The following is a 25,405-nucleotide window of genomic DNA, read 5'->3' on the forward strand; positions in this document are numbered from 1 at the left end:
ATCCTAAGTGCAGGACCCTGCACTTATCCTTATTGAACCTCATCAGATTTCTTTTGGCCCAATCCTCCAATTTGTCCAGGTCCCTCTGTATCCTATCTCTGCCCTCCAGCGTATCTACCACTCCTCCCAGTTTAGTATCATCCGCAAATTTGCTGAGAGTGCAATCCACACCATCCTCCAGATCATTTATGAAGATATTGAACAAAACCGGCCCCAGAACCGACCCCTGGGGCACTCCACTTGACACCGGCTGCCAACTAGACATGGAGCCATTGATCACTACCCGTTGAGCCCGACAATCTAGCCAACTTTCTACCCACCTTATAGTATATTCATCCAGCCCATACTTCTTTAACTTGCTGACAAGAATACTGTGGGAGACAGTGTCAAAAGCTTTGCTAAAGTCAAGAAACAATACATCCACTGCTTTCCCTTCATCCACAGAATCAGTAATCTCATCATAGAAGGTCACAGGTCGCTCCTCACGGATTCGCCCACGTTCTGCACCTTGATCCGGGTGAAAATGTTTGTGCCGACCCTGCGGGGAAGCACAGAGCCTGGGTCACTGGCCCAGCACGGGCCTGCACTCGGGGCTGCCCCATACACTAGAGGGGGGAAGGATGCAGGGGCAGAAGGTGCATGAGCCTGAGGAGAGAAGCCCAAAGAGGGACACCCCATCCCCAGGGCACCCGGCCTGGGTGCTGAGCACCGCTGTCTGGGGAACGCCCCTCCTCCAGGCTCCATCTCACGGGGCCCCCAGCAGCGCCATGCAGGGGCAGGCAGACAATTAATATGGGCGTTACCTCAGGGGGGCACCCAGCCGCCCAGCCCAGGGAGGCAGCGTGGCTGTGGGCACCCCGCACTGGCAGGGCCTCAGAGCCACCCAACAGCATCCGGGGGGGGGCAGGGGCTCCGCAGGCTGCACATCCCCATGGTGCTCCGCAGGGCCATTGGGGGCAGGGGCCCTTCAGCAGCCACTCGCTCAAATCTCCCCTTGGTGCCCCCGGGAGGTGCCCCCAGCCCCCACGTAGCCTCCCGCCTGGCTGCTGACACGCTGGGTGCCAGCCTGTGCTCTGAGGCGGGCTGGGCACAAACAGGTCACCAGGCAGGAGCTATCTTGCCGCAGGGAGGGGCACGAAGTAGCACCAGAGGCCTGGGCCCCCTCCCCAGGGGTCAGTCCCGGGGCCGCTGCTACTCAATGTTTTCATGTAGGACTTGGACAATGGCATGGCGAGGGGGCTTATACAATGTGGGGATGACACCAGGCTGGGAGGGGCTGGCAGCACTTGGGGGGCAGGATTAAAATCCAGAGCGTCCTTGAGAAATTGGACAATTGGTCTGAGTTCACCTGGATGAAATTCAAAGAAGACAAGAGCAAAGTACTTCAGCCAGGAGCGAAAAATCCTATGCACAGCTACAAAGTGGGGATCATCTAGCTAGGAGGGAGCATTGCTGAAACCAGCTGTGGGGTGTCGTGGATCACAAACTGAACATGAGCCCACAGCGTGATGCAGCTGGGGAAAAGGCTGATCGAATCGAGGGCTGTGTTAACAGGAGCGTTATATGTACGAAAGGGGAGCTGATTGTCCTCTCCTCAGCGCTGGGGAGGCCTCAGCTGGAGGACTGGGCCAGGTCTGGGTGCTGCGCTTTAGGAAAGATGTGGAGAAATTGGAGAGGGGCCAGAGGAGAGCAAGAAAAACGATCAAAGGTTTAGAAAATGCAACCTGAGGAAAGGGTAAAAATACTGCGCATGGTTATTCTTGAGAACAGAAGAGTGAGGGGGGACCTGACGGCCGTCTGCAGATGCTTAGGACTTCTGGGGCTTTTCTGATGGTCCTGTCACCGTGTTCTCTCCTCCTCCTCCTCCCTGCCAGAGTCAGGCTCACAGTGGTCAGTGCAGGAGCATCTGGGGAAGACGTGCTGCTCCCCACTGCAGACCATTGCCTGTCTCCTCTGGCCACGGGACTGGTCCCCACCCCATCACCTGAGTCTCCTCCACACAAGCTGGGATGGGGAACCCAGACCACCCTCTGCTCCCTTGGGAATGAGGATTTTCAGTCACTCACATGGTCGCTTTCCAGTTATTGGCTGTGGAATTGACCTTCTCTCGCCACAGCCACATGGTCTGTAGAGTTTCCTTCCCATGATCATCCATGAAGCACTGGCCCACGAAGACGGTCGTCGTGTCTGCCCGGGAATTGAACAGGGGTTAGAGCGAAGGTCAGTGACACTCGGCCTGAGACCCCCAGAGCCCCAGTGTCCCCCGGACGGTGCCCACGAGTGTAGGGAGGGAGAGGGAGTGCTCGGAGTGCCAGTTGTGTGATGATCTCACTCTCCTGCACCTCTCACCACGAGCACGTCCCAGGCTCCACGCCCAGCCTGGGAGGTGGGTCCGGACAGTGATCTCATTGAAGGGAAGGGAAGTGACCGGCCAAGGCCCCAGTGAGTCACTGGCAGTGCCCAGGATGGACCCCAGGAGCTCTGACCTCACAGGTCTTGGCTACACAGACCATTTCCTGGGAAGTGCCCTGGTGCACACCAGCCCCTGGGGTTTCACCTCTGCATGGTTCAGACTCATGTGGAGCAGGGTTGGATGCAGCCGGCACTTGTCCTCCCTTTGCTGGAGCTGAGCTAGTGCTAGGGCGAGAGTGGACACGTCTGGGAAAGGGTCCGCGTGGCTGCAGACCCAGCTAGACAGACCCCGTCCGGGTGTCAGAGGGTTTGGGGGCGTGCGGGGGGAGATGTGACAGTGCATTTAATTTATTGTTCCAGCATTATCACATTATTATAATTATCACAGTCAGTTTGGAGGTTGGCCCCAAGGACAAAGCTGAGCGCCCCAGATCAAACGGCCACTCACTGTGCGTTCCTCATGTCTGGGCCCCTAGCGGGGTCCACGGGCCTGGTGTGGAGACATGCTGAGCACTCCCAGCTGCACGGCTGCTCAGGACGTCTACCCAACCAGGCTCTGTGTGTCCCACGCTGGGCTCCCAGCCGCTGAGGCACCCCAATTCCTGGAGACTTCTGTAAATTTTGGCCTTAATCTCTGTGCCTCAGTTCCCCACCTGTAAACTGGGGCTAAGGCCATTGTCCTCCCGGCAGGGTGCCGTGAAATCATTAATGTCTCTGACAGACTCTGACACCGTGGACAAAACTCTCCTCTTGACAACGCGAACCCCGCTTGTAGGGGTGGAAGTATTTTGTCGGCAAAAGTGCCAACAAACAGCGTTTACACGGCCTGACTTTTAGCAACATGGCCGTGTCGCTAAAAGCTGTGTAGTGTAGACAAAAGCTAAGGGTTGTTATTAATGTGGCCATGGCCATGCTGTGAGGAGCTGTCCTGCATATGGCCAAGAATGTCAAGGACGTGGCAAATGCAACCACTTTGCCAAAACGTTCCCCACCGGAATGGAAGGGTTGCAGGACAAACAGACAGTTCCCCTCCCCGAAAGGAGGTAATGATGGTAGGTGATGATGGAGGTAATGATGGTAGGAACTTTGGAGCAGGAACTAAAGTTACCCTCAGTATTGGGGGGGCGGGGGAAGATCACTACTTTGGGATAAGCCTTGTCAGCCACAGCAGGTTGCTGGCCAGGGGGCCAGGCTGGGCAGCCAGCAGCACCGAGCTGGGCAGTTCTCAGCTCCAAGCTACATGACATGTTTCCGGCTACTCAGAACAGTCTCCAGTGTCTCTTGCGACAGTGGCGAATTGGCAGCAGCTATTGCAGGAGGCAAAGGACTGAGGAGCCGTGGGAGGGGTCAGGGCAGAGGAAGGGCGGGGGCTGGGCAGTCCCTGTACTTTGCTCCCAATGGTCTCACAGCTGTTTCAGAGGGAGAGGAGAGAGGGTTTCAGCAGGGGAGGGAGGCTGCTGGGCACATGGACAGAGTCAGTACCAGGCTGAAGGGGCGACCTGAGACAGGCAGGGCAAGGAATGGGAGGAGGAGGCTGCAGGAGCAGCTAGGGGAGAGGAGAGGGCATGGGTGGGAGGAGCCGGGCACTGCCCCAGGGTGGAGCTGGGGGGTGTCACGGAGTCCCCGGGCCATGCTCTGGAGCTGCTCCCCATGAAGCCACTCAGGACTCTGGGGAAGTCTCCTCTCTGGGAGCAGCCTGTCTGCAGGACACACAGCTCACCCGGCTTCCACCTTCCTGGGTCTGACCTCGGAGCATTCAGCATCCTCTGCCCCTCCATGCGCTTCCCACAGCGAATCCGCCCAGGCGGGGTCCTGGGGAAGCCAGAGGGTCCTGCCCCCCAACTCTGCAGTCAGACAGGACTCTCAGCCAGCCAGTAAAACAGAGGGTTTATTAGACGACAGGAACATGGTCCAACACAGAGCTTGCAGGTGCAGAGAACAGGACCCCTCAGCTGGGTCCATTTGGGGGGCAGTGAGCCAGACAACCACGTCTGCCCTTCACTCCATGTCTCCAGCCAGCCCCAAACTGAAACTCCCCCCAGCCCCTCCTCCTCTGGGCTTTCCCCTTTCCCGGGACAGGAGGTCACCGGATTCCTTTCTTCTCCAACTCTTTAGCTCTCACCTTGCAGGGGGGAAGGGCCCAGGCCATCAGTTGCCAGGAAACAGGGTGTTGGCCATTCTCTGTGTCCAGACCCCTGCACACACCTGCCCTCTAGGGCTCTGCAATGATCATACACCCTTACCCCACCACCTAGATACTTAAGCACTGCCTAGGGGAAACTGAGGCACCCCCACACTATTCAGAGGAAACATTAAGAACAGTCCCACTTCGTCACATCTCTCCTCCCTTCGAGATCGAACTGAGCGGAGTCACTTTACCCGGTGACCTGGGGAAGTTCGAAGCCACCAACGTTCCCGTGGATGCCCCAGCATCTCTCCCATTCCTTGGTAGGAGTTACACCAGGCCCTTCCAGTTTCACGCCCTCCCTTAGGTCAGGGGTGGTCGATAGCACTCACAGGCCGCATGTGGGAAGGTTTATGCGGCTCATGCCCTTTGACCACCCCAAAACCCCAGGGGGTCAAACAGGGATAGGGTCTTCTCCCCAACAAGCTGGCCAAACACAGCCACTTGGTTAGAGGACTGTTTAACTTTCTTAACAGCTTTCACTTCATCTGAGACCTTCTCAAAGCTCTCCACACTGGGTCTTTCAACAGGAAAGTCAGTGGATCCATTCACAACAGAAAATTTCTGGCTGTTAGGAACTGAAACTTTCTAGATTAAATCACTTTCACACCCTTCAGTTGCAGTAAACTGCTTGCAAAGACTCCATGAGGATTCCTTTCCCGAGGGCTTTTCTGTGCAACAATTCACCCCTCACAGAAATTCTGCCCTTACCCTCTTCACCTAGGGCTTGCTCTAGAGGAACACTTTCCTGAGCAACAACAGACTCTTTCTGGGTCTCCCTTACATCCAGAATCACCTCTGGCCCATCCAGTGGATTCCTACACAATCCCCTTTCAGGCAAACTCACAGACTTCCTAGAGAAAAGGTCAGAAGCATTCTCCTTCCCTTTGCCACCCACAAGTTCAGGAATCTTTTCCTTCTTGCTACGGGTTTCCACACCCTCAGTAGGTAACACAGTCACATCACCTTCATGCTCTCTTTGTGCCCTGGCTAGGATCTCACCCTGATTAGACAGAGTTACGACACCCTTTCCCAGCCACACACTAGCAACAGGCAAAATACAAGCACCAGAATTGTCTGGGCTCTGGGATTTTACATAGACACAAACTGGATGCGACCTAGTTACAGGGCCATTCTCCCGAGCAGACCCAAGCTTAGGACCCTTCCCTTCCTGGGCTTTAGCTGAATCCAGAACCAGCTCTGAGACAACTGCACGACCCTCAACCATCACAGGCTGAAAGGCCCCTTCTGTCTGCTCCACAGACAAAGAAGAGCCGGACACACTTTCTCCTTTCCCAGACACACAGCTTGGGATCTCTTTCCCCTGGTCCCAGCACACACGGCTTGTGACAGACAACTGCTTGGAGATCAGGGTAACTCCCTCCATAGGCAAGTCAATACCCCTGACAGACACAGGCACGTTTACTTTCCTGTCCCAATTCTCCACCCAGCTAACAGGTAAGGTCCAGGGACACTCATCTTCCACTCTCCTCGCCTTCCCACCCTGCTGACAAGACACAGCCATCAGCTCACTAGCCTGCCTAGGCTCGTCCAAACTTTCCTTACCCAACACCTTGCCACTCCCAACAGATCTCCTGCCCTGCCTGTGTCTCCCCCCACTCAGCTGGGGTCTCAGCTCCCACTGTGCTCAGCGCTGCCCTTGCTGTCCCAGTGGGGGCAGGCAGCGAGCTCGCTGCTTTCCTCACAGCATCAGAGCCAGCCTGAGCCCCCTCTCTGGTGTGCAAGGGGGCGGGGAGCATCTCTCTGTCCCACCCAGCCCCAGGGGTCTGCTTACAGGCAGGCAGGTATCCTGAGCCTAGCAGCTCCTCCCTGCTGCCAGCCAGGTCATCTGCATTTTCATTATTTCCCTCTCCGCCAATTGGTTCCCTGGGTTCAAATTCAAACCCTCGGCCGTTACAGGAGCAGGGCCTGGATCCTGTCCCAAAGACACACAGTCACCCCACAACAGGGTCTCACAGCTGGTGTTCTGGAGCACCCCAACGACCAGCCAGCCCCACCCCTCCTGTGTCTGCACAGGGATCTGGGCCATAGGCAGGGCGAGGGGCTTCGTCCCTGGGACCCTCACCCAGCTCACACAGCCCCTCAACCTCTGAGGCTGCACCACCCAGGGCCTGACAACAGTTCTCTCTGTCCCAGGATCTCGCCACCCCAGGAATGTCTCCCCATTGACCATCCCCTTCTGCTCCCACTTGGAGTCCGAGGGGCCGGACCCCAGGAAACTCCACACAGATATATAGGTTGGGGTCAGGAGTGGGAGCCTGTCCACCTCCCCACCCATCTGGCTGACGGAGTCTATGGCCTTGGGACCCAGCAAGGGAGCTAGACACCGGGGCTTTTCCGCAGGGTCTCCCTGGTTCAAATCGCCAGCCTGCTCAAAGGCAGTGAGGTGGGCATCCACATCCCCCCCTCCTTAACCAGGGGAAGCAATTTAGTCTTCAGGTTCCCTGCGGAACTGGCCCCCCGGGGTCTATCCCCACTCACCCCTGGGGGGTCCCCTAGGCCTCTCCGTGTTGTACCAATAAATTAAAAACCAGCAGGATCTTATTAAAGGGAAAAAAGGCAAAATACCACATTTATTGTGAATACAGAAAGAATCATAGTAAGCAGTTAGTTATAGCTATAACATTCCATTCAATCTCATATTTCTTCACACATTCATTCATATACACACACACACACACACACACACACACACAGGTTCTGCAAGGTTGTTATCATAGTTACCAGCCTTAGAGTTGCTCATGCCAAGCCACTGGCCAGGTGGCCTGGACATGAGGAGGGAGCAGGGCCTTGTCAGATGCTCATCTGATGCTCCTGGAAGTTGGTTTGCAGAATCAGACCCCAAAGTTCTCACTTTTTAGAGTCTCTTTTTATAGGAATTTCTTCCTAGGCCAGTCTGTGGGAATTGCTTCATCATGCTGTTGCTGAATCAATCAGCAGATGGCACATTCCTGACGGCTCCGTGCTGCTAGATGTTATCTTGTTCTTTGGTTCTCCCATTCTTGAGGCTGTTGGGTGGATTCCAGTCTGCCCTCCGGGGGTCCTCTGGTTATTTCCACTTGACGCCTTCTTCAGCCGATGGACACTGGATTCTTAGGCTGGCACCTCCCTGATCATTCAGTTATTATCCACACCAAGCATCCATCCACATACATCCTCTATCTCTATTTTAATCACAATTGTTAATACAACAAAAGGGCGGGGAGTCTCTGGGTGCTGTTTCTGTTGTTAGAGTATTGCTTTGAGTCTCTGTGAATTGCTTTGAGAACAGACTCTGTCTTAGAATGTACTAACGCAATTAGCAGCTTGCAAGTTTCACATACAGAGGGAGAGAAACAGTACCAAAAACCAAGAGACCTCTTAATTAGTAATACCCTGGAATTTAAACTATGGGGAATCAAACTCATTTGTGATTTTAATACAGAACTTCTTTAATATGATCCAACATAATCCCCCTTTTGACACTAAGATTTATAATCGTCAGTGTCACTTTCTATGTAGCCTATTCAAGAGAAGGTACCGTGAGGCAATTTGAGTTTGTGATTCCAATTCATCCACATACATGATCCTAGTGATGTATCTTTACTACAAGGTTCTGGGGCAACAGGCAAGGTGAGGCACACCCACTTTTGAGGAGTCCATTCGATACAACCTCTAGTGTCCAATAGCTTCCCTCCCTCCCCAGCCCATTGGCTCGAGGTTTGGGGTAGCCAGAAGGATCCCATGTGTAATATGGGAAGTGGGCTAACTTTCCATACCTTTGCCTCCAGGGACCGTTGGTGTGCAATTTTGACAACAATTTCTCCCATTAACAAGTCTGGTTTTACAATACTGGAAACATATTGCATCCATTCATATTGATAAGTGTCAAACAATGATCTCTTTCTTTGTTTTAACAAATGCATCAAACCCTTAATATTTCCCAATATGACCCAGAACATTTCGTGTTCCAAAGTAGCTAGTGCAAGTATCTGCATTTCAGTGCATCCCATAGCTATGGCTGTGTGGTTTCCTATTTCTAATATTTTTTTTTTCTTATGCATAAGCCATGTGGTAGTATTAAGCCATTGCCAAAGATTCCATCGGGCTTTTAGGTTACCCAGACCAATTTGGACCAAGTCTACATTGGCATGTACTTGTTTTTGTGTCAGGCTGTCCTGTAGCTGGGTCAGAGAGCTTAATTTATTTTTAAGTACCTGCAGGTCTTTAGTATTTTTTTTTTTTAAACACACAACAGTGCTAGCAACAAGACAAAACATAGAACACAAAACACAATTTCTATTGTGACAGTAGATTCATGGTATTGGGTTGCTTTTCAGCTGGCATCAGCTTTTCCTGATTTTCTGAAAGACAAAAAGAACATGTTTCTACCCCTTTTTGGGGTGGCAGATTATTGCTTAAAATATTTCTTTTACAAATACCCTTGCTGATTGCAGGCAAAACAGAGGAATTGCCCCCGTATTTTCCTGTTTTTGTTCTATAGGCAGGCCAGGTTTCAATGGCTTTTATCTTTTAAGGGTTATGGGGAAATTATCCCACTGTTTAGTCATTAAATCCCTGAGTTTTCCTTCTTATACAGAAGACCAAGTTTATAATGTTTTTCCTGCTGTGTTAAGCTTTAAGTTTTATTTACAGGTAATAACTGAGAAGCATCATTACCATACGACCTTAAAGGGTTTTTCCAAAAATCATACACACTATATGTTGTTACAGGGATACTTATTATCATTAAATTTATTAAAATTATCTTGTTATCCCATGTCTTTTATTTAGACAATTTGTTTGCTGACCAGGTGTGTCCTTTATCTGCAGCTCCTTTGTGCTGCTAGTTCTTTCCTTCCTTTATCATTTAGGTAATTTGCATTTTCACAGACACTTCCTGCTTTTGGATTTAAAGCCATCAGCAGCTCAGAGACTCTATCTTAAAAGGGACACAATCAACTTTCACCAGAGTTTTGATTACTTTTAACTTCTGCTTCCAAAACACACAGCAATCTGAAAAAGAAAACCCAACCTATTGTGGCTCCCTTTGGAGCCCTAATAGCATTTTAATTAAGTAGCATGGTACGTTTGCATTTCTTTTGCCCCTTCTACAATATACCCTGCACATGTTCTGGGGCAAATGCACATTCCTTCCATAGTTTAACTTCTATAACATTATCCAGATCCATTTTTACATAAGGTGTCACTATTTCTTTTTTTTGCTTACAGAGGTTTCATGTACCTTTATCAAAGTGACAGTCTGATTACTCAGAGCCATTTTAAGACTCAGTGTTTCTAACATTGCTTCTTTTTGTTTTGTGCACCTCACCCCTGCTGTTGCTTCAGAGGGCCACTGTCTTTTTTTTTAAATTTCGTATTTATTTATTTTTTTTTACTACAGCTCTCATCTGCTATTTTGTTACAAAATCAAACAAACAAACAAAAACCAACCAACCAAACAAAAATAATCCAATTTTTTTCTATTCTCCAGATTTTGACTGCCCTGCTGCAGCCACAACTTAAAAACATTTTAAATTTTGTAAAGCATTGAGTTACCTTTTAAGGGTTAAATGCCAAATCCCAAAGCCAAACAGCACTAATTACCTGTGTCTAGCAAAAAGGTCTGTCAGTTTTGCAACTTTGAATTAAAGAGTCAAATGGATTTTTAGTGGCATTATTTAAAACAAAAACAAAACCAACTGGTCCTTAGAACTTTACATATTTACACACACACAGATAGATACATACACATTTTCTTTTCTTTAACATCCCTTCCACGTTGCTCTGTTTTTTTACATCTTACATTCCCTTTATACATTTGAGGCAGTTAAGTTCCAATAGAACCCCCTTATGTTCTTTTAGCAAATTTGACTAAATTGTCCAGTCAAATGATTTTAATCAGTTTCTTTTGCCTGGCTAATTTACAGACATTCCTTTGGAAAAGGGCCCATTTTTCTTTCAGAATGGCTGCAAAGAAACCAAGAATGCTCTTTCTCTAACACTTTTCCTTTTTAACATTTTCACAAAGTTTAGCTGCTTAATTCCCTCCAGCCTCTGCAGAGTTAACTTTTTTTTTTTTTACTCTTTCTCTTTGTAATTATGCCTGGGGGTGCCATACATAGGACCTTCTCCCCCTTTACCTGCCTCCCTCCAGCCTCTGCAGAGTTAACTTTTTCACTCTTTTTGTATTCCTGGAGTGCCTCTTTCACTATTTTCAGCTGGCTTTGGGTATTTGTAGCCAGCACCTTCCAATTGTCTGCTCCCTTTTCCGTTTGTGCCTTTTCCTCTTTACATGAAGACAAGCGGAGGGAAGAATCCTTACATGCCTCCCACAACAACCAAATTGCTGCTGCATCTCTTTTGGCAGCACTAGAAGGTTTGTATATGAGGATATACTGAGCCAATCTATCCTCTAGGTCCGAAATAGTGCAGAGATCAGCTAGGGCTTGTTTAGTCCAAGGACTGTGCCCAAATTTTTGAAGGTTTTGTTTAAAAGGTGTAATTTCTTTAACAAAAGGTGAGGTTGGAGTTCCTTCTGACTCCATTCCTCCCTCTGGTACTGGCTTACCCTGTTTTCTTTTAAACATCTTAACATGGATATTTCAATCTCTTTGTCACTGCTGGTATTACTTAGCAAGTGACACAGCCTAGATTCTGAAATCATAGCTTAATCTATGCGTTTTTCCCCTGCTACCTTCCCGGAGGCCAGCAGGTCCCCTGCTACCTTCCCGGAGGCCAGCAGGTCTGGTTAACCTATTTCTCCCTGCTACCTTCTCGGAGGCCAGCCGGTCCGGTTAACCTGTTCTTCCCTGCTACCTTCTCGGAGGCCAGCAGGTCCCCTGCTACCTTCTCGGAGGCCAGCAGGTCTGGTTTAATCTGTTTTCCCTGCTACCTTCTCGGAGGCCAGCAGGTCTAGTTTAATCTGTTCTTCCCTGCTACCTTCTCGGAGGCCAGCAGGTCCCCTGCTACCTTCTCGGAGGCCAGCAGGTCTGGTTTAATCTGTTTTTCCTGCTACCTTCTCGGAGGCCAGCAGGTCCCCTGCTACCTTCTCGGAGGCCAGCAGGTCTGGTTTAATCTGTTTTTCCTGCTACCTTCTCGGAGGCCAGCAGGTCCCCTGCTACCTTCTCGGAGGCCAGCAGGTCTGGTTTAATCTGTTTTTCCTGCTACCTTCTCGGAGGCCAGCAGGTCCCCTGCTACCTTCTCGGAGGCCAGCAGGTCTGGTTAACCTAATAGAAATGCCTAGCTCACTAGAGCTGGCGGTGTGCACACCAATATTTACAATAACTGAGGTTTTTTACCAATATTCCCCCTTTCGCAATTCTCCACCAAAATGTTGTACCAATAAATTAAAAACCAGCAGGATCTTATTAAAGGGAAAAAAGGCAAAATACCACATTTATTGTGAATACAGAAAGAATCATAGTAAGCAGTTAGTTATAGCTATAACATTCCATTCAATCTCATATTTCTTCACACATTCATTCATATACACACACACACACACACACAGGTTCTGCAAGGTTGTTATCATAGTTACCAGCCTTAGAGTTGCTCATGCCAAGCCACTGGCCAGGTGGCCTGGACATGAGGAGGGAGCAGGGCCTTGTCAGATGCTCATCTGATGCTCCTGGAAGTTGGTTTGCAGAATCAGACCCCAAAGTTCTCACTTTTTAGAGTCTCTTTTTATAGGAATTTCTTCCTAGGCCAGTCTGTGGGAATTGCTTCATCATGCTGTTGCTGAATCAATCAGCAGATGGCACATTCCTGACGGCTCCGTGCTGCTAGATGTTATCTTGTTCTTTGGTTCTCCCATTCTTGAGGCTGTTGGGTGGATTCCAGTCTGCCCTCCGGGGGTCCTCTGGTTATTTCCACTTGACGCCTTCTTCAGCCGATGGACACTGGATTCTTAGGCTGGCACCTCCCTGATCATTCAGTTATTATCCACACCAAGCATCCATCCACATACATCCTCTATCTCTATTTTAATCACAATTGTTAATACAACAAAAGGGCGGGGAGTCTCTGGGTGCTGTTTCTGTTGTTAGAGTATTGCTTTGAGTCTCTGTGAATTGCTTTGAGAACAGACTCTGTCTTAGAATGTACTAACGCAATTAGCAGCTTGCAAGTTTCACATACAGAGGGAGAGAAACAGTACCAAAAACCAAGAGACCTCTTAATTAGTAATACCCTGGAATTTAAACTATGGGGAATCAAACTCATTTGTGATTTTAATACAGAACTTCTTTAATATGATCCAACATCCGCTCCCCCACCGCCAGTTCATGCTGCTGCTGCTTCTGCAGCTCTTTCTCGGGCTCTCGCTGTCTCTCACAGTCCTCTTGCTCTCTCGGACTCAGCTCCAATCCCGTCCGTCTCCGATCCCCGGATGGGGAACCCGATCGTGAAGACCCCCGTCTGGTCGGGGACAGGAGTCTTAGGGATGCCTGACTCCCACTCTAGCTGCTCCCAGATCCTGCTATAGCCCCATTTGGGGTCAGAAATCTGTTCCTTAGAGCGGTCATCCTCCTCCAGCTGCACGATGAACTGTGCTTTGGTGAACTTTCCAAGGCTCAACCCTCTCTTTCTGCACAGGGTTACAATGTCCTTCTTAAGGAGACGGTGACAGGCCATCACTCCGCTCTTCAAGTTGCTGTGGACTCACAGGCCTGTGTTCTCAGCTCCCCACGGTTTCCAGGGAGAACCCCTAGTGTGCCAGCCCTTCTCGAGGTCAACCCCTCTTTGCCAGGGTCGAGCTGCAGACTCCTCCGCCCCGGGACCGCTCGCTGCAATCCCCAGGGGACTTTACTGCAAAAGTCCTTCTCTCTCCCAGGGCCAAACCGCAGGCTCCTCCGCCCCTGAGACTGCTCACCGCAGCCCCCAGGGGGATCCCATTACTGCACAGTCCTTCTCGCTGGTCACACACTCCCAGGGGTTAACCGCCCCCCGAAATCGCTACTCTCTGTGCCTTCAGCATGCCTGGTCCTCGTCAATCCCCCTTCGTTTTACTGCTCCCCCGTCACCTACTGCAGGAAGTGCCATCCATGGGGTGCAGTAGATCCCACCGCTGACACCAGTTGTCACGGAGTCTCCGGGCGATGCTCTGGAACTGCTCCCCATGAAGCCAGGCAGGACTCTGGGGCAGTCGCCTTCCTGTGAGCAGCCTGTCTGCAGGACACACAGCTCACACAGCTTCCACCTTCCTGGGTCTGACCTCGGAGCATTCAATATTTTCTGCTCCTCCATGCGCTTCCCACAGCGGGTCCGCTCAGGCGGGACTCCTGGGGAAGCCAGAGGGTCCTGACCCACAGCTTCGCAGTCAGACGTGACTCTCAGCCAGTCAGTAAAACAGAAGGTTTATTAGATGACAGGAACATGGTCTAACACAGAGCTTGTAGGTGCAGAGAACGGGATCCCTCAGCCGGGTCCATTTTGGGGGGCAGTGAGCCAGACAACCACGTCTGCCCTTCACTCCATGTCCCAGCCAGCCCCAAACTGAAAACTCCCTCCAGCCCCTCCTCCTCTGGGCTTTGTTCCCGGGCCAGGAGGTCACCGGATTCCTTTGTTCTCCAAGGCTTCAGCTCTCACCTTGCAGGGGGGAAGGGCCCAGGCCATCAGTTGCCAGGAAACAGGGTGTCGGCCATTCTCTGTGTCCAGACCCCTGCACACACCTGCCCTCTAGGGCTCTGCAATGATCATACACCCTTACCCCACCACCTAGATACTTAAGAACTGCCTAGGGGAAACTGAGGCACCCCCACACTATTCAGAGGAAAGATTAAGAACAGTCCCACTTCGTCACAGAAACGAACCAGCCGTGGGCACCACAGTGCCCCCATCCAGCCTCCTGTCCATCGCCTGCCTAGGCGGTGAGGCCTCTGGGGCAGGGCCATGCACCAGGCACGTGGGGGGCTGTGTAAAGGTCGAAGAGCGCTACAGCATTGAAAGGTTAAACACACGGACATCCCTTTGGGCTGCCACTGGAGCTCCGTGGACAGGCGCCCAGGTGACTGGGGTCCCTGCTTCAAGAGAGCAGAACATTTGAGGCCGTGTCTGCACGAGCAATGCGAGAGCCACGGAGCTGCAGTGTGGACACTGACTTTGGCGATGGACGGGGTTCTCCCATCGCGGTGGTGAATCCGCCTCTCCGAGAGGTGGTCGCGAGGTCGTCCGTCGACCTAGCAGTGTCTCCACCGGGGCAGAGGGCAGCTTAACTCTATCGCTCTGGTTGTGACACCCACACAGCCCTGAGCGTATAGTGAGGTGGAGCTAACTGTAGTGTAGGCCAGCCCACATTCTCCTTGCCAGGGACATCTGCTGTGGGAGAACGGAGAGGCCCCTGCTGCTGGCTCCTTATATCGTAATGGAGTCTGATGGGTTACCTGTTACAGGGCTTGTCTGCACGAGCACTTCGGGTGGGGATCTACCCTGCACTGGCGTGCCGAGCATTCAGTGTCCGTGTGGCCCATTCTGCTACACACTCACAGTTCCTCAGTACTTGATCTACCCTGCGATGACACGGGAGTAGATTAAAGCGCATTGGGGAGCTTTTAGTGCGTGGCAGCAGAGCCACCCCCAAGCTTGCCACGGACTAACAAGGGTATGTCTACACTACCCGCCGGATCGGTGGGCAGCGATCAATCCAGCGGGGGTCAATTTATCACATCTAGACGCGATAAATTGACCCCCAAGCACTCTCCCGTCGACTCCTGTACTCCACCAGGGTGAGAGGTGCAGGCGGAGTCGACAGGGGAGCGGCAGCAGTCGACTCACCGCAGTAGGTCTAAGTACGTCAACTTCAGCTACGTTATTCATGTAGCTGAAGTTCCGTAATTGTGACGAAGTGGGACTGTTCTTAATGTTTCCTCTAAATAGTGTGGGGGTGCCTCAGTTTCCCCTATGCAGTTCTGAAGTTTCTAGGTGGTGGGATAAGGGTGTGTGATCGTTGCAGAGCCCTAGAGGGCAGGTGTGTGCAGGGGTCTGGACACAGAGAATGGCCGACACCCTGTTTCCTGGCCACTGACTGCCTGGGCCCTTCCCCCCTGCAAGGAGAGAGCTAAAGGGTTCGAGAACAAAGGAATCCAGTGACCTCCTGGTCCAGGAAAGGGACAAAGCCCAGAGGAGGAGGGGCTGGAGGGAGTTTCAGTTTGGGGCTGGCTGGGGACATGGAGTGAAGTGCAGACGTGGTTGTCTGGCTCACTGCCCCCCAAAATGGACCCAGCTGAGGGGTCCTGTTCTCTGCACCTACAAGCTCTGTGTTAGACCATGCTCCTGTCGTCTAATAAACCTCTGTTTTACTGACTGGCTGAGAGTCCCATCTGACTGCGGAGTTGGGGGGCAGGACCCTCTGGCTTCCCCAGGACCCCGCCTGAGTGGACTCGCTGGGGGAAGCGCACGGAGGGGCAGAGGAGGCTGAATGCTCCGAGGTCAGACCCAGGAAGGTGGAAGCCGGGTGAGCTGTGTGTCCTGCAGACAGGCTGCTCACAGAAAGGCGACTGCCCCAGAGTCCTGCCTGGCTTCATGGGGAGCAGTTCCAGAGCAACGCCCAGGGACTCCGTGACACCCCCCTTCAGGTAGTTGAAGACTGCTATCAAATCCCCCCTCATTCTTCTCTTCTGCAGACTAAATAATTCCAGTTCCCTCAGCCTCTCCTCGTAAGTCATGTGCCCCAGCCCCCTAATAATTTAATAACATGGTTAATAACATATCAGGGCTCTGCCCTGCCCTGCTGCAAACACCCCTCTCCAGGACACCCACGCTGGGAGCTGTGTAAAGGTCGAAGAGCGCTATAATATTGAAAGGTTAAACACACAGACATCCCTTTGGGCTGCCACTGGAGCTCCGTGGACAGGCGCCCAGGTGACTGGGGTCCCTGCTTCAAGAGAGCAGAACATTTGAGGCCGTGTCTGCACGAGCAATGCGAGAGCCACGGAGCTGCAGTGTGGACACTGACTACAGCGATGGACGGGGTTCTCCCATCGCGGTGGTGAATCCGCCTCTCCGAGAGGCAGTAGTGATGTTGGGATATATATCTATATGAATCTACACTGTGATTCATATATCCCTGTAATATGTTATAGGTCACTGCGGCCTGGTATGAATGACACGTGTCACGGAGTGTGGGGGCGTCCAGGCCCTGCACCCCTCTTCCTGGGATTCACTGAGACTCTCAGCCAGCCAGTAACACAGAAGGTTTATTGGACAACAGGAACACAGTCCAAAACAGAGCTTGTGGGGACACCCAGGACCCCTCAGTGAAGTCCTTCTGGGGGAGCAGGGAGCTTAGACCCCAGCCCTGGGGGTCTCTGTGTTCCTCCACCCAGCCCCAAACTGAAACTAAACCCCCCCAGCAGGTTCCCTCCTGCAGCCTCCGTCCACATTCCTGGGCAGAGGTGTTACCTCCCCCTCCCCCTCCTGGCTCAGGGGACAGGCTCTCAGGTCTCCCGTCCCCAGGGCACATTCCCAGGTCAACACTCCCCCCTCCCTGCTGCGTCCCATCGTCACAACACCTGCTTGACATGAATACACGTGTTGCAAGTTAGCGACCGAAGCAAGGACTTAAGGTCAAGGACTGTTTTTGCACAAATAGTTCTAACAATCTCATGCTCTGAGACAGATACGGAAAATCATCAGAAAAGGAAACACCACGAGCTGGACGGATATAAAATCGTATAAGAATTGGAGGAAATGGCATGCCTTGGATCATGGTGGCCCCCCCAGGATTGTCTCTTCAGAATTGTGTGGGTAGAAGGCCTAGTAAACAAAAGCAAAGAACCAAGGATGCGACGAAATGGACTATAAATGCATGCCTATGATTTCTGCAAATCGGAGTCGTTTATTGATCCAGAGTCCCGTGTGGATATAGATGTTGTTTTCGCTGGCTCCCTGCATCTTATGATCTTATCCTGACGGAAGGAACCTCGACTGGCCCTTGGGACCATTCTGACCTTTGGACTCTGGTATAGTATGTTTGGGGTGTGAATGCGGAGTGAGTAAAATTTGTTTTGAAATCAGTAAAGAACATTTAGAGTATTATATACCAACACTTTGTCAGGTATCTGCTTGCTCCCCATCCCATAGGGAGAACTCTATTACAGGGTCTAACAGTGAGGTCGTCCGTTGACCTAGCAGCGTCTAGGCTTAACTACTGTATATCGCAGTGGGTGTGACACTGTTCACAGCCCTGAGCGTACGGTGAGGTTGACCTAACTGTAGTGTAGACTAGCCCACAATCTCCTTGCCAGGGACGTCTGTTTTGGGAGAACGGAGAGTCCCTACAATGCTGCCCTTGGTGGGACACTTCTGAGAGTGTCAGTGTCAGTTCAGGACAAATTGCTCAGAGCAGGGCAGTCACAGCCCCAGGCTGGGGTCCTTTGCACACCAAGACAAACCAAACCAGTCAAACAGAGAGGACTCTGATTTTACCCCACTGGCTAACCACAAGTCACACAAGCAATTCCCTTAGACACTACCGTTTCCCAGCATCCCCACCAGTGCCACTCGTTATGGGGACGAATAGTTATGAAAACCAATACCCCAGTAAAAGAAAAAAGGTTCTCTCAATCCCAAAGGACCAAGCCCCAGACCCTGGTCAATATACAAATCAGATCTTACCCACAAATCACACTGTTGCCAATCCTTTAGAATCTAAAATCTAAAGTTTTATTCATAAAAGGAAAGAAATAGAGATGAGAGCTAGAATGGGTTCAATGGAATCAATGACATCCGATGAAGTGAGCTGTAGCTCATGAAAGCTCATGCTCAAATAAATTGGTTAGTCTCTAAGGTGCCACAAGTCCTCCTTTTCTTTTTGCGAATACAGACTAACACGGCTGTTACTCTGAAAAATGACATACAGTAATGGCAAAGTTCTTGGTTCAGGCTTGTAGCAATGATGGAATAATGTTATTATTATTAACTGAATGTTAGTAAGGAGGCAACAGTCCCCTTACACAAGGCAGAAAGGAGAGCAGCAGAATACGAACCCTGGACTTCAGAAAAGCAGACTTTGACTCCCTCAGGGAACTGATGGGCAGGATCCCCTGGGAGAACAACAGGAGGGGGAAAGGAGTCCAGGAGAGCTGGCTGTATTTTAAAGAATCCTTATTGAGGTTACAGGGACAAACCATCCCGATGTGTAGAAAGAATAGTAAATATGGCAGGCGACCAGCTTGGCTTAACAGTGAAATCCTTGCTGATCTTGAACACAAAAAAGAAGCTTACAAGAAGTGGAAGACTGGACAAATGACCAGGGATGAGTATAAAAATATTGCTCAGGCATGCAGGAGTGAAATCAGGAAGGCCAGATCACACCTGGAGTTGCAGCTAGCAAGAGATGTTACGAGTAACAAGAAGGGTTTCTTCAGGTATGTTAGCAACAAGAAGAAAGTCAAGGAAAGTGTGGGCCCCTTACTGAATGAGGGAGGCAACCTAGTGACAGAGGATGTGGAAAAAGCTAACATACTCAATGCTTTTTTTGCCTCTGTCTTCACGAACAAGGTCAGCTCCCAGACTACTGCCCTGGGCAGCACAGCATGGGGAGGAGGCGACCAGCTCTCTGTGGAGAAAGAAGTGGTTCGGGACTATTTAGAAAAGCTGGACGAGCACATGTCCATGCGGCCGGATGCGCTGCATCTGAGAGTGCTAAAGGAATTGGCGGATGTGATTGCAGAGCCATTGGCCATTATCTTTGAAAACTCATGGCGATCGGGGGAAGTCCTGGACGACGGGAAAAAGGCTAATGTAGTGCCCATCTTTAAAAAAGGGAAGAAGGAGGATCCTGGGAACTACAGGCCAGTCAGCCTCACCTCAGTCCCTGGAAAAATCACGGAGCAGGTCCTCAAGGAATCAATTCTGAAGCACTTAGAGGAGAGGAAAGTGATCAGGAACAGTCAGCATGGATTCACCAAGGGCAAGTCATGCCTGATTAATCTAATTGCCTTCTATGACGAGATAACTGGCTCTGTGGATGAGGGGAAAGCAGTGGACGTGTTGTTCCTTGACTTTAGCAAAGCTTTTGACACAGTCTCCCACAGTATTCTTGCCAGCAAGTTAAAGAAGTATGGGCTGGATGAATGGACTATAAGGTGGATAGAAAGCTGGCTAGATTGTCGGGCTCAATGGGTAGTGATCAATGGCTCCATGTTTAGTTGGCAGCCGGTATCAAGTGGAGTGCCCCAGGGGTCGGTCCTGGGGCCGGTTTTGTTCAATATCTTCATTAATGATCTGGAGGATGGCGTGGATTGCACCCTCAGCAAGTTTGCAGATGACACTAAACTGGGAGGAGAGGTAGATACGCTGGAGGGTAGAGATAGGATACAGAGGAACCTAGACAAATTGGAGGATTGGGCCAAAAGAAATCTGATGAGGTTCAACAAGGACAAGTGCAGAGTCCTGCACTTAGGACGGAAGAATCCCATACACCGCTACAGACTAGGGACCGAATGGCTCGGCAGCAGTTCTGCCGAAAAGGACCTAGAGGTTACAGTGGACGAGAAGCTGGATAGGAGTCAACAGTGTGCCCTTGTTGCCAAGAAGGCCAATGGCATTTTGGGATGTATAGGTAGGGGCATTGCCAGCAGCTCGAGGGACATGATCGTTCCCCTCTATTCGACATTGGTGAGGCCTCATCTGGAGTACTGTGTCCAGTTTTGGGCCCAACACTGCAAGAAGGATGTGGAAAAATTGGAAAGAGTCCAGCGGAGGGCAACAAAAATGATTCGGGGGCTGGAACACATGACTTATGAGGAGAGGCTGAGGGAACTGGGATTGTTTAGTCTGCGGAAGAGAAGAATGAGGGGGGATTTGATAGCTGCTTTCAACTACCTGAAAGGGGGTTCCAAAGAGGATGGATCTAGACTGTTCTCAGTGGTAGCAGATGACAGGACAAGGAGTAATGGTCTCAAGTTGCAGTGGGGGAGGTTTAGGTTGGATATTAGGAAAAACTTTTTCACTGGGAGGGTGGTGAAGCACTGGAATGGGTTACCTAGGGAGGTGGTGGAATCTTCTTCCTTAGAGGTTTTTAAGGCCCGGCTTGACAAAGCCCTGGCTGGGATGATTTAGTTGGGGATTGGTCCTGCTTTGAGCAGGGGGTTGGACTAGATGACCTCCTGCGGTCCCTTCCCACCCTGGTATTCTATGATTCTATGATCAGGGTGATGGACGGGGCATTTGGACTCTCAGTGGGAAAACCCTGGGGGGCCAGTGCGCTGGTAAGAGTAAGAAATGTGGGTAGAGCCCCGGAGGGCGCGAAGGGCCTTTTGTTTAGGTACTTTGGGACGGTTGTTCAAGCTGGCGTCATTTGGGGAGTCTGGGCACCCTGGACAGGGCTTGGACTTTAGGTGACTGGCCACATTGCTTTGCACTCTGTTCACGTTTGGAAGGTTTTGTTTGCAACCTGCAATTCTGTGTGTGCGTTTAAGGTTGAACTTTGAAGTGGGATGATCACACGCCGCTGGCAGCTTCCCCTATTTACCCTGTGAAAGTTGGCAACTGTGGGAGAAGCTGATTTTGCTTATCACCTCTGGTATTCCAAGCTGGCTGCAGGTGTCAGATGTTCTGCTTCCTCCAGCCAGCTGCCTCTGGGGCTCACAGATAAGCCCTTGTTTATGGCTCTGGGCCCCACAGCTGATACCAGCCTCAGTAGCTGGCTACACCTAGCTGGGATGTTATTTATACTGTGAGCAATTTGCAGGGTGGGATGGGCAGCTTCCTCTCTTGTTTGTTTCCTTACTGCTGTGTGATTTCTCAGAATCAATCAGCTGCTTTGCGGTGAAAGGGAAAAGGGATGTGTGGCCGGGCGACACTGCAGTGGCTCATGGGGCAATCGTTAGGGTAGGTTAGCAGGGGCTGAAGCAGAGGAACGTGAGCAGCGGGTCAGGAGGTAACATGAGGCAGGGGAACCCCCAGACTGCACAATAACAGCGTGCTGGGAAGTGACAGAGTCTGGGGCACCCGCGCCACCCCCAGCACCAGGGAGAGAGAGTTGGTAAATCACACCTGGGCATGCGGAGACTGTCTGCAAGGCAGGACATGACTGCAGACTTGTCTGCTCTCTTGCCAGGCCTACGCTTTAAAGTCAGATGGACCTATCTAAGGCCACGTCTACACAGCCACTGAGGCCAGCAAAGCTTATGTCGCTCAGGGGTGTTAAAAAAACACTCCTGTGAGCAACTTAAGTTTAGAAGGTGTAAGTGGCCGTGTGCCCAGCGCTATGTTGGTGGGAGAGCTCCCCACCCCCCAACACAGCTACTGCCGCTCGGGGGAGGTGGTTTTATTCCGTCACCAGGAGAGCAGCTACACAAGCGACGTGGCCTGAACCTGCGAGCAGCTGCACGGTGAAGACGTGGCCTGAGTCACTCACGGCCATGCAGACTGTCACGCCCTGAGCACTGGAATGATGTGGCCCGAAGCCCCGGCGTAGATGTGGGCTTGGGAGAATTCTTCTGTCAGCCCAGCTCCAGCTACACCGGGGTTAGGGCGGGATCATTACAGTGCTCAGCGCGTGACAGTTTTCACGGCCCTGAGCGACTCAGGCCACGTCTACACTGGCGAGCTTCCAGCGGCTTACAGAGGTGGATTCACTGCACTGACGGGAAAACTCCTTCCGCCAGCGCAGGAAGCGTTTACAATACGGTGCTGCAGCTGTGCTGGCGTTATCAGCTGGCGTGTAAACACTGCCTCCCTCGTAGCAAGGCCAGGCCAGGCCTGACCCACTTAGCTCCTTTCGTCTCCCCCGAACTCCCGCCCTCCAGCTCTCTGGGAAATCCTGCCACTTTTCTGTATCTCCACCCGAGCGAGACAAACTCCAAGCAGACCAGAGTTTTATCAATGGGGGTTTAACTTGGAGCAGCTTCCCCGGGGACATGGTGGCGTCTCCAGCACTGAGTTGGGGGTCTCTGTCTCAGAGATCTGCTCTAGCTCCGCCCCAGGCTAGTGGGTGTAGGTGTCACGTGCCATCCCCAAGCCTCCTTGCAGCTGGGCCCTGCCTTCATTTCCCCAGTTAGGTCATCAGTAAATCCAACTCTCGCATCAAACAGCACCACTCTCATTCCGAGGTTCTGAATTCATTGACAGAAAGGTCCCAGAGACACAAGAAAGCCCCTCACCCAGGTTTCCAAGCAGGGAGGCCGACGCCCTCTGAGTTTATCAGTTACCACGAGTCCGGCAGTGCCAGGTCCCGGCTGCACCCTCAAGGCACGCTCCTCCTCCGCGTGATCCTGTTTCTGGAGCTGGCGCCTTCCTGCCAGCTGCAGCCCTCCTCCCGCAGCACACGGCTCCTCACAGCCTGGTCCTGCCCCACCTCCCTTCCTGGAGCTTCTCTCTAGGAGCCTCTCGACCAGCTGAGCTCCGTAGCCTAGTACGGGGCCCAGGGGCTCGTTAGCCAGGCAGCCGCCAGCCAGCAGCCAGTTGATTGTTCACAGCTGGGCTGAGACGGGCTGGTTCTCCTGAAAGAAGCCCGCTGCAGGTAGACAGGGGCCCGACCCCCCTTTTGGGGCCAGCTGCCCCTGTCGGGGGGTTGGGAGACTTTGGGTGGGGTCTCTGCCCTGGCCTGTGCAGGAGCTCAGGCTGGATGGTCAGAATGGCCCCTAACGCCCAGGAATCTCGGCTTTGTGCTGAGGCTCTGAGCGCGTTCTGCAGGGGCTGCCTTTTGGTGTGTGCGGGACCCGGGCGTGGGAGCTGGGCCCCGCAGGCTTCACCGCAACACCCACAATTAACAATCCCCGTGGGCAGCCTGGAAGCAGGCAGGGATTCTCGGAAGCAGTGAGTGTCAGACCTCCGAGAACCCTTCCCTGAGTCTGTGGCCTCCCTTTTCCCTGCAGGTGCAGCCGGACGTGCCCCAGAGCAGAAAGAGCTGGTGTTCGCCTGCTCACTGCTGCGGGCTGCACGTTGAACAAGGAGGCTCAGGAGCAGGGGCTCTGACCTGGTGCACAAGGGCGGCACGAGCTGTTCAGTAACTGAGGGTACGTCTGCACTGCAGTCCCTGGGGTAACCACAGCTCACGTGGCCATGCCTGAGCGAGCTTTTCTCTCGCGGGCTGGGGTAACAGGGCGGTGCAGCCGCACTAGGGCACGCTTGGGCCTAGGCTTTCCATGGGTAATTCTTAGCAGGGTCTGCAGCAGGGCGGGCCCTGTGGCTGCAGCTTCCTGGCCCGCGGGTTACAGCCGTCTCCGGCACAGCTACGGGAGCGGCAGTCACAACCTGCCGGCGCACTGTGGATATGCCCTGAAGCTACGTCTACACTGTGAACTCGGGGTGACGCCCCACTCGCGTACACATATGTTGCCGGCACCCAGTGCCGAGAGGCTGAACAACAGCTTGAGTTGGTTCGTTACCCGGTGTGCTACACCCAATAATCACAACGGGGTGGAGAAGCAGAAAAGTTTATTTGAAGCTTCAAATAGGTACAGGGAGATTTGAATCTCAAATCCTGTACACAGAGCAGGAAGTTACACAGGCTTTTATACATCCTTTTTCCCAGCATACTTATCCAATAGCAAGCTGCCCCAAGTATCCATATAGCCAGCCAATCCAGTTCCCAGCTAGTTCCCTTGTTCTCTGTATCATTTCTTAAACCATACATAAAGCTGCTTTATTCAGCATTGTTCTTCCATATCTGCCCTGTTTGGCCTTGTTTAGTTTCAGGCAGTCTGACTCTGCAACATATTGTTGCAGATCCTCAGCATAACTGCTGCGAGTGCCTCCAGGCGGGAGGGGGGCCAAGGACACTTGGGCCTAGTGCGAGGGGGCTTCATCGACACTCGTGGTCTTCCATCCCCTCGAGTTACCTAGTGGCCATGCCCCAGTGTCCCCAACACATACCTCATCGAGCGAGTGTGCCAAACACAGCCGGGTAGCCAGGGTAGCACGGACAGCCATAGCCCAGGCTAGCCGCCCTGAGTACGTGCACAGGTCCGGGCAGGTCTGTACGGGGTTGGCTGGCCCATGCCACCACTCCCGCTGCCTAGGCTACCTCGGCTTCGCTGCTCCTGGCAGCGCTGTACCGCCCTGAGCGCTAGCCCGGGGAAGTCTGTGTGAGCTGGGAGTCACCCCCTAGACGCGGCCTGCAGCAAGGTTCATGCTGGTGGGGGTCTGTGATGGGGCGAAACCCCGTCACCTGCTAGACGAGGAAGAAACAGAGTCATGGGCCGTACCTGTGGGGTGATTAATGAATGGCCTCCTGGCCGGAGAGAGCAGACCTAGCTAGACCTGTTAGGCACTTGGGCCTTGTAAGAAGCTGAGGGATCTCCGCTGAAGGGAGCAGACCCAGGAGAGAGGAGACAGGGAAAGGCCTGGGGATAGAACTGATCTCCGTGCTGGGCCCTGGGGAAGGGGACAATCCAGGGAGGCAGTTCTGGGGTCACTGTTCTGGAAAGGGAACAGGGACTCGCAGAGCCCACAGGGAGCAGGGAAGGCTCCGGTGAGGGACCCTGAGCCAGGGCCTACAGGAGCAGGGAGCCGAAGAGGAGGCCCGGCGGGGTGGATGATCAGGATGATGGACGGGGCATTTGGACTCTCAGTGGGAAAACCCTGGGGGGCCAGTGCGCTGGTAAGAGTAAGAAATGTGGGTAGAGCCCCGGAGGGCGCGAAGGGCCTTTTGTTTAGGTACTTTGGGATGGTTGTTCAAGCTGGCGTCATTTGGGGAGTCTGGGCACCCTGGACGGAGCTTGGACTTTAGGTGACTGGCCGGAGGGCTGAGCCACGGAGGACCCGAGGAGAGGCAGATGGGCTGCAGAGGCACAGGGGTTGAGGACCGCTTGCAAGGCCGCCTCCAGGCACCCGGGGGCGCTATGACAGGAAACCCAAGTT

General features: G+C 52.4%; 1 long non-coding RNA gene across 2 annotated transcripts; it reads right to left on the minus strand.

The window, feature by feature from the left end:
* Positions 1-319: 319 nt before the first annotated feature.
* On the minus strand, positions 320-22,810 carry LOC141988025 (uncharacterized). 2 transcript variants are annotated; one of them, XR_012639631.1, is made up of 3 exons: positions 22,705-22,810; positions 2,067-2,187; positions 320-538 (listed from the first exon to the last, which is right to left on the minus strand). It is a non-coding gene; the product is annotated as an uncharacterized LOC141988025 (long non-coding RNA). The 2 variants fall into 2 exon arrangements; XR_012639630.1 differs by lacking the exon at positions 22,705-22,810 and adding an exon at positions 7,343-11,589.
* Positions 22,811-25,405: the final 2,595 nt, after the last annotated feature.

Source organism: Natator depressus, chromosome 5, assembly GCF_965152275.1.
Source record: "Natator depressus isolate rNatDep1 chromosome 5, rNatDep2.hap1, whole genome shotgun sequence".
NCBI classification, from domain to species: domain Eukaryota; kingdom Metazoa; phylum Chordata; order Testudines; family Cheloniidae; genus Natator; species Natator depressus.